At 45.3% G+C, this 9169-nt stretch overlaps 1 long non-coding RNA gene across 1 annotated transcript; it reads right to left on the reverse strand.

Moving 5' to 3' along the window:
• Positions 1 to 1562: 1562 nt before the first annotated feature.
• LOC144167029 (uncharacterized) lies at positions 1563 to 8845 on the reverse strand. Its single transcript, XR_013321824.1, has 3 exons — positions 8818 to 8845; positions 6954 to 6995; positions 1563 to 1753 (listed from the first exon to the last, which is right to left on the reverse strand). It is a non-coding gene; the product is annotated as an uncharacterized LOC144167029 (long non-coding RNA).
• Positions 8846 to 9169: the final 324 nt, after the last annotated feature.

The following is a 9169-nucleotide window of genomic DNA, read 5'->3' on the forward strand; positions in this document are numbered from 1 at the left end:
GGTGCGGAGAGGCCCTATCCGTGATCCACATCCTCATACAATGTAAGGCACTCGACATTACACGACGAAAACACTTCCCACAACTACACACACGACATATTCCACCACACCCGTCATACTTCTTAGGAGATGAAGCCATGTTCTCTGTTCAGCGAACCTTAAGGTTCCTATCTGAAGTTCATTTCTTAGAACTCATCTCTTATCACCCATAGTTTTACCCCTGGTCCTATACACCAGCCACCTTATTTAATTTTTAACCACTCTTGTTCTGCACCCTGGCCCTTTACACCAGCCGTGCTCATTGTTTTTAACTGATTTTATTTCGTGTTCTCTCCTATCAAATCACTTTGTGTTTGGCGCTCTTTGCCCATGTCGGCCTTGCGCCAATAAAATCAATCCATCATCATCATCATCATCCACAGAGATTTACCTGCATGTGCTGAACTCATGCAATTAAAGATTTCTAAATTTTCACATAACAAAGATGGGGCCGCCACCACTGATAAAACAAAAAAGGCTCAATGAGATACCTTGGTGTGTTTACGGAAGACTAGAACGGCAGCGCATGGTAGCACACCCATCTACACCACTGCACCTGTGGTTAGCCACCACATCAATCGCAAAATGAGATTGGACGTTTCTATATTTTTTAGCTTGCATATTTATCTAGGCGTGCTATCATGTGGAAACAAAGATTTCATTTACCCCCCAAAAAGTCACTCCTACCAAGCACAATACCAGGGCTCCAGACACATAATGAGCAGCCCTAACCTTTCTGAACACCATGTATTTCCCGTCTTACCTATATCAGATGAACACAAGGAGTAGAACTCCGTCCGTGAACACAGCATGTTGCCATCAGGCCTTAGATGAGTAACAGCAGGCGGCTTCGGAAGTGGTGGAAGCTGTTTGGAAACTAAACAATAACGTAGCACAAAATGAATTGAGAGCCCCACCCCACCTTTTTGAACATGTCACAATTTTTTTACTTAAGGAGCCAGACTATTATGATATTTGAATTTTTCAGGCGCATATCCCTAGGCTAATCTAGCCTGCTCTGCCATGCAATATAAAATCAGTGGTAATGATAAGAAAATATCAGGCAGGGAAATTCACTGAACCTTCAACCAGTTTGATTGTGGTGCTTTTTTTTGCTGGGCTGCGTAATAAAAATGTTGTGAGCTACTAGCTCTTTTCATTATTGTTTACAAGCATTGAAAAATCTGCAGTGCTATAAAGGCTAATAAATAAGTCTAAGTCATAAATTGAAATTGAAAACATCAAACATTCAACCTTTAGGGTGATGTGACTGCTGAGAGAGTGGCACAGGTGTCGGCTGGTTATTATCTTCCCCCATGTCTGAACAATCGGAGACATACTGTCTCTCTCTTTCTCAGCTTTCGAGTCTTCCTTTTCTCTTCTGCATCAGATTCCACGTTGGACGCGTTTTCTGCGTCGGTCAGTTTGTCGAGTGCTTCCTTTAGTGTGTCTAAAATTGCACATACAAAAAAGTAACTCAACATGATGGCAAGCAGTTCACAAAAAGAATAATTTACCTCTGCTTCCCAAGATTTTGATCTCCAACAGCACCCAGTTTTCCCCGACAGGGTTGCGGGAAGCCATTGTCTTAATAGCATCCAATTTGGTTTGGACCGGTGGCCAGAAGGTATAACATGATTCACCATCTTGCAGGATCCATGAAGTCGGAACGACGTATGTGCTTTGGTCATTGAGAAATTCAACCATAAGATACCTAAAAAATGTTTGAATTATTTGCAGTGTTTGCCATACAAAATCTCAGAAACCATGCACTACCTACATCATAAATTTCAGAAAGCAAAAAGAGCCCCAATGATTTCAATTCAAGCAAAGGAACTCAAGGCATATGAAAAGTGGAAAGAAAGCAAGCCTGTGTCCAACTTTGAAAACCATGCCCTTGCAAGCTATATCACTAGGGAGAAAAACAGCACTGACGTCAAAATACTCCAGCTGAAAAAACTGAAATGACTGACGAGTCACATGGGTGCACATACAGATCCTCAACTCTCAAGTTCCTGGCCTATGACTTTTATTTCAACATCCCCGGCACACTGAACGATGTTGTTAATACAAACTACACGGCGGTCCTTTAGCAGTACAAGCCTATCAGGACCCTGTATGGTTAAAATGGAATTGGCAAAACTTGCTTTGCTGAACTGTGCTTGGTACTGCAAGCCGCAAGTGGGGCCAGATGAATGCTTTGAAGAAACATCAACACGACACTCAGCACAGGGGACAGAGACTGGAAGCTGTGTACTTGAGATTGCATTTGCTTCCTCCACACGCCTAGAGAGCTGTTCAAGGGGCTTGTTGCCTGTTCGCACAAACCGTTTCACCTTCTGCAGGTAGTTTTCGAAAGGAAATGCGCTAAAGGCATCCAGTGGGCCAAAACGTTCGCTGTCTTCAGCCAGGTGGATCAAGCTGTGGACATTGTACATAGGAAATGTCTGTTTGTACAGAATAATTCCACTCTCTACAAAGTAACGCAACAGCTGTTCAGCGTACCCAAGGTATTGTCGGTGAGAGGGACAAACAAGGAGGACCACTGCTACATGCAAGACTAGAAAGTGCTCATAAAGCTCCTTCTGCAAAATGTCACGAAGTACAACTGGACCTGCATACAGAAGAAAAAAAACGAAATTCAGTGGCCTTCCACCTTCTGACTTCGTTCACCCCCCGGCATTTCCTGGGAAAATCTTTCGGGACATGCCCGCTCAATTCGTGGAGGTGACCAGACAATAGCGTAACTTTACTTGCATCCAGTCTGGTGAGCGGAGGGCCTTTGAGCCAGAATTTTATTAGCCTTTTCGTGACGCCCAGACATACTAAATGCATGTACTCCAGTGGGAAGGATGTCACCATGCCAATTCCAAGCGAGACTAGAGGTGACAGACCTTTGTGATACTCATAGTCTGTCTGTAGTGCGAAAGAGACGTCTGTGCGAGGACGTGCATTGATATCAGGGAATGTCATGCATCCATAATGCTTACCCTCGGTTGTGCACTTTTCACACCCAAAGGTTGCAGCGTGTCCTTTCGCTACCTTTAGGAACGCCCTTGCTAGGGCGTCACAAATAAACGCTCGCAGTGACACCCCGTAGCACTTTACATCGTGCATTAATCCAGAAGTCAAGACTTGACCAAGCTCATCAAGCATTGGCTTCATGAATTCATCTAGGTTTGGTTTCTCTGTTCCACAAAATGCACCTACTAAGTGGATACTGTCTCCCTGCGATGCTGTGAGTGGCACAGCTCAACAAGAATGCACAAAACTCTCTTCCACTGCTCTTGAAAAGAGGGAGGCCATGAATATTGAAACTAATTTCAAAAGCTTGCAACTCAAGTGGATGCATTCTTTGTAGCAAAGCACGAAGGCTCCTTTGTAGGCCAAAATGAAAGTACTTTCCATTGCTCAGCTCATGCAGTGTCACTGCTGATGGAGTGTGCAGTAGAGTGCGTGCAGAGTTTGGCAATTCTGGCAATCTGTCTCTTAAAATTCGCAGTAGGCTGTCAAGGCTTGGATGGGTTAAGTTGTTTTCCATAGCCCAGATCCTGAGTGATGTCATCATGTCTGGGTCAGACGCATCTACCTGATCATCTGATGATGAAGAATAGGCCCAAAACTCGTCATCCGATGAAGAATTAAAAATTAAAGATCAACATTCCCCTGCATGTACAGGTGCGGTCAAAAGTAATTGGAGCACGGGAGCGGCGTCCGCACACTGCCGGAGCGCCATGTAGCAGCGCCGGGTGGAACGAAAGGGATTTGACAGCGCATGCGCGCGTGAAGAACCGATTGCCCCACAACATCTCGGAGTGCCTTTGTTTGCCTGTGCCGCGAGCATATTCCTCTGCAGCTGAGCGAGCACGCGGGCAGTGGTGAATCGTGATGGCGCTGATAGCAGACCCGCATGGATCGATGTCGCGCGAGCGAGCTGCCGATGAAGCGGCCGTATCAGCGCTATCTGAAGCAGGGCATTTTCGAGCACTTTATATTGTTAATCAGTGGGTCAGGGCGGTGCTGATGCGGCCATTGTGTTGATAGCTTTCTGTATACTATACAAATGTGAAGATATTGCCAACACATCCTGGAAAGAGAAGGCCTCCCAATAAATTACATTTGAGGATGGAGGGCACTTTATAACATCGGGGCTGTTCTAGTGCTGGGCCTGACGGCAGTCTCGGCTGGTATCGTTTAACGTGAAGCAAGTTTCTGGTCCCGCGTCGTAGGGCTCAGCAGCACAACTCCTTACATATTTTATGATTTGTAGCAGGCAAAAGAGCACACCTTCTTGCTTAACCAAATGATTTTTATTGATGGTCATGTATATACAGGGAATGCTTTTTTCTCAGTTTGTTCCGAAATAATAACAGTGTATTTGCATCAGCACGACGAAATAAAGATATGAAGCTTCTCACTACTCTGGAAAATAAATTCATCCAACAAAGTGCTTCGTGGATTTTTTCATGGTGCCAAGTGCCTGCTTAGTACCTAGTGAAGGCTCCCTGCACGTTTACTGCTTCAGCCATGCGTCGTGGCAAAGACTCGTACAGGGATTCCACGAAGCCGTTTGCCTCACGGAGCTTGTTCCACTCAGCTTCCACAGCCTGCCACAGGTCGTCCGAGGTTGCTGTGCGGAGGTCAAGCCTTGACAAGCGATGCTTCATTGTCCCCCAAACATTTTCTATAATGTTGAAGTCCGCTCCTCTTGGCGGCCAGTCCAGCACTCGCACAGCGCGTTCTTCTAAGAACGTTTTCACCGCCCTTGCAGTGTGTATAGGGCTCAGGTCCTGCTGGAATAAAAAAAATCCGTCCGGGAATGGGCCTCCGCAGATGTAAGGTAGAAGATGCTCGTCTAGCAGGTCGCGGTAGACAGCTGCATTGAACGCCCTGGCAACCTCACTAGCGGACCCAGGCCTTGAGCGCTGATAGCTCCCCAAACGTTGACAGAGCATCGGCCGCTCGCAAGGACGTCGCGCACGAAGCTGGGCAAGTACCTGACAGAGAAAATAACGAGATAAATGTATCAAGCGCACGCACAGTCGCTTACTAGCATAAAATGTGCAACCTTCAAATAGAGCTGCAGGCAAACGTATGTAGAGACAAAATTTCTCCCAATAAATGAAGAATCAGGCAAAAATCTTCTATCGAGAGTTCAACACACGGAGTGATCAGCCGCAGCTGTATCGAAAAGTGACTATGAAGGTTTAGTGCAACTTTTTTTTAAGAGTAAGAAGTTAAGTCTATGCACGGGCGAAGGGCTAATATACGGCTAATGTAGCGGTGTGCGTGCGCGCACACAGCTTCGTCGTAAATGCTTGCGTCCATAGCGGTCTGCCGTACTGTCCGCTTCTTCATCTTATCGTGACAATATGCTTTACGCTTCCCATCGTGAATGGACTTAAGTCCGCAAAGATAGGGTGATGTTACCTGCAGTTGTAGGGCCGCCAGACTTTCCGCTGTTGGTCCCACTTCGAGGAAAAGGTACTTTCGTAGGTGAAGACCACCTCGCCCCAGTCGGTCACGCTCCATTGCTCGTGCGCACGAGCGAACTCCAAGCGTTGGCGCTTTTGTCGATCAGTGAGATACGGCTTTTGGGCAGCAATACATGAACTGAGCCCAGCCTCACGTAGTCGCCTCCTGATGGTTCTCTCACTGATATCAAGCTGAAACATGTCCCTGATCTCTCGGGAGCTCAAAAAAGGATCATCAATGGCAGCGGCAACAATGAGGTGGTCCACGTCTTGCGTGCTTGACCGGGGTCGTCCTGCCCTGTAATCGTCATCGATGCGCCCACCATCATCTCTGAAAGCCTGAATGATGCGGTTCACAGCACCAAATGACCGTCTTGTTATGCCACATATCTCACGCTGAGATCGGCCTTCTAATGAAAGTCTAATGATGTACTGCCGCTCAGCGCGTGGCACTCTTGAAGGCACGACGGCAGAGACTAAGCAGAAAACTTCTACGCGAATAGTATTTCGTTTAAATCGACACTCAGCGTCCGCGAAAAAGAAGTGAATACTCGCTGCTTTCAACTTCCGCCAAAAAATACCGCCCCCTCAGCATGTGGTTCTCATGCGTTGGCATGCCTTATCTGATGAGCAGCAAATCTAAGGCGACTGTTTCATGGTTTGTTCTTTTATTGATGCGCTAGGACCCATTCAAACCTACGACTGTGCGTTCTTCACGACACAAAAGCTACATCAGTATTTCCCTTGCCCATTGATAAAAAAACCAGCGCTCAAAAATACGCTGCTTAAGGTAGTGCTGATACCGCCGCTTCTTTGGCAGTTCACAAGCGCGAGTTACAGACCCATCGCGGTCTTCTATCAGCGCCATCACTGCGGCCAGCGTGCTCGGTGAAGTTCATTGGAAAATTATCGGACTAGGAATAAAGAAAGACACTCCGAACTGTTGTAGGGTCATCTGTACGTCACGCGCGCATGCGCTGTCGGGTCCTTTTCGTTACGCCCGGCGCTGCTACATGGCGCTTCGGTAGTGTGCGGGCACCGCTCCCGTGCTCCAATTACTTTTGACCGCACCTGTACCTCATCAACTACAGGAGCAAAATCCACTCCGCAAAACCCATCATAAGCCATGGCAGAGGGTCCTCCATGTATTGCATCTACAAAAACGGCGTGAGTTTCAGACAGCTGGTCACATGCAGTCGAAGAGGGCCCTGCGACAGCACCTATACATCCAGACTGCTCTTCAAGTTCCCCAACTCCAGTTGCCAGAGTGTTGTTGGTGAAGTCATCAATGCGGGAGATAGCTGCTTGAACAACAGCACTAATTTCTTTCATCTCTCTCTTCCGCACTTTCTCAGCATCAGAGCATCTAATGATTTTGATAACCAAAAAAACAGCAGCCTCAATGAAATCTGACTAAGTAACCAAGAATTTGCAAGTCACCTTTCTCTATCTGGGTCAGGACTTGGAATGTTCATCATTAACCTGAAAAGAAAACAAGTTGCATCAAGCACATTTTGCATAATGATTAAGCTACATTAGCAACATATGCTAATCATGCAGTGCATTATCAAAATCCAAAGATATGATTATAGAAATGTGCTCAACAGCACATATTTAGTTAAAAACTAACCCTTAATTGATAACTCACCTAAATATATCCCAGCCCTGAAAGAATGTTTGAGCCAGAATGTCATTTGGAGAATTCAGACTCAACAACACCATTAATAAAACTACATCACTGACCCCGTTAAGGTACAAAATCAAAATATCCAGTGTAATACGATAACTCATGGTAGCATTCAAACAGAACTTGAAACAATTAAATAGAATTAGGTTCATATTTATTGGCGATAGATATATATATAATGGCACTAAAGTCCCCATGATTCAGGGGCAGCTGAGAGGAAGTGGCTGCTAAATTTCTCATTATGATTTGCATTGTCTGAATTTAACATTTAAATTTGAATAACTGTGATATTAACGTAGCAAATTTTTACATGAGCCAAGCATATTTTGTCTTCAAGGATGGCTTATTGAACAAAGACGGTTGTGTATCCAAGTTTTTATTACTTAATGTTTTGAAGCATGGAAAAGTTATTGCACTTTTTGCATAAAAGTTTTGATAAGCAAACACCGTAGCCAAACTTTGTAGCACGCATTGTAACTAAATTTCAACAGGAACCTACCGTTATAAATGCGTGTTAATGAAAAAAAGCTTTTTTGTTATATTCTAGTTAATTGCATTAGCTATTAGCTACCAAAGGGAAATCGTTAAACTTGCGGCGGTGCAGCGAGTGCCCCCACAAGAGCCGTACCGAACGAGACTAAAAAGAATAAAAGAAAAAGCAGTGCAGGGCCGCTTTTGCACGGTAGCGGCAATATGTGTTGGGCTGGTGCAACCTATAAAGGATTCTAGGCTGAGGAGAGCGGAAAATTTAAATGCCCTTCATAGTTATATTTTGTAATGCAGGATAGGGGATGTGCAAAATACACCATTGATTGCCGGATAAGAATTGCACCAGTTATCACAGGCTGTTTTTTTTAAATAAAATTTCTTCGTATTATATTCATTTGTAACGAGATATCAAAAGACGTACAGTTTTCGCATATGGTTCAGCACCCATCGCATCGGCTTTTTTTAGCAAAAACTCCAGTTGCTTACGCGTGAAATGCCGGGCGCGAATCAAATAGTGTGAACGAAAAACATAACTGTCCGTGTTGCCCATACATTGCGTAAAAGCTCGTAATTTTGCCGACAGTTAACGGTCTTTCAACATTTACGGAGTCTACATTACGGGCCCGCGCTCGACACTCCCACAAGGCTGTTACATGCCGGGCCATTGTCTGCGCGTGCAAATATGCAAGTATACGCTTCACGGCGCCGAAAATGCGTACCGTGTACATGCGTACCATGTACGTACATAAGTCATTTCCTGCTTTGCAAGAGAAAGTAGGATTCGCAAAGCAGACATAATTCAGGGATTTTAAGAAGCATGCTACTGTGCGTAGATAGGAAAATGGCGGGAATTTATTTTTCCCGGGGCCGGAGTCCGGTATCACGTATACATAAGCTAGTAATACTACATATAACATTTTGACATAATACATGCAATCATGCAATGCATAAATCGCAAACAGAGACAGTGCGAAGCTGACGCGCGAGCGAGCTGTTAGTAAAATATATGCGGAGTGGCGAAATTTTGTACAATGTTCACGGGACGTCGCATAATTCAAATTGAACGAATTATACAGAGACTAGAAGACTGAAACAGCAATTGCGCACCGGAACGTCTTAAAAACGCACCTTTCTGACGACTTCAAACGACATGACAAAGGCGGGAAATAGCAGCAAGCGAAGCGACAGGCGGGAACATGTGGCGGGGAGCTGCGGAAAAGGAACCGCCGCGGGCAACGACCGCAGTGCTGCCCTCGAGTTGTGCTGCTTGCGCTCCGGGTGCGCATGTATACACGCAAAATAACGCACACGAGTGCTCTACAGGGAGACTTCATGCAACAATATGCCGCAACAGGCAAGGCTGTCGGCATTTACACCTGCCAGTACTTTTTATTTAAATGTGCTACTTGACACAAGCTTGAAAATAATTTGGAACTACTTTTTTTTGTTGTGCGCTGCGCGTGAAAACAAATTCAAAAAC

The sequence above is a fragment of the Haemaphysalis longicornis genome, unplaced genomic scaffold (assembly GCF_048455015.1).
Source record: "Haemaphysalis longicornis isolate Haplotype H1 unplaced genomic scaffold, Haemaphysalis longicornis Haplotype H1 scaffold_2, whole genome shotgun sequence".
Classification (NCBI taxonomy): Eukaryota; Metazoa; Arthropoda; class Arachnida; order Ixodida; family Ixodidae; genus Haemaphysalis; species Haemaphysalis longicornis.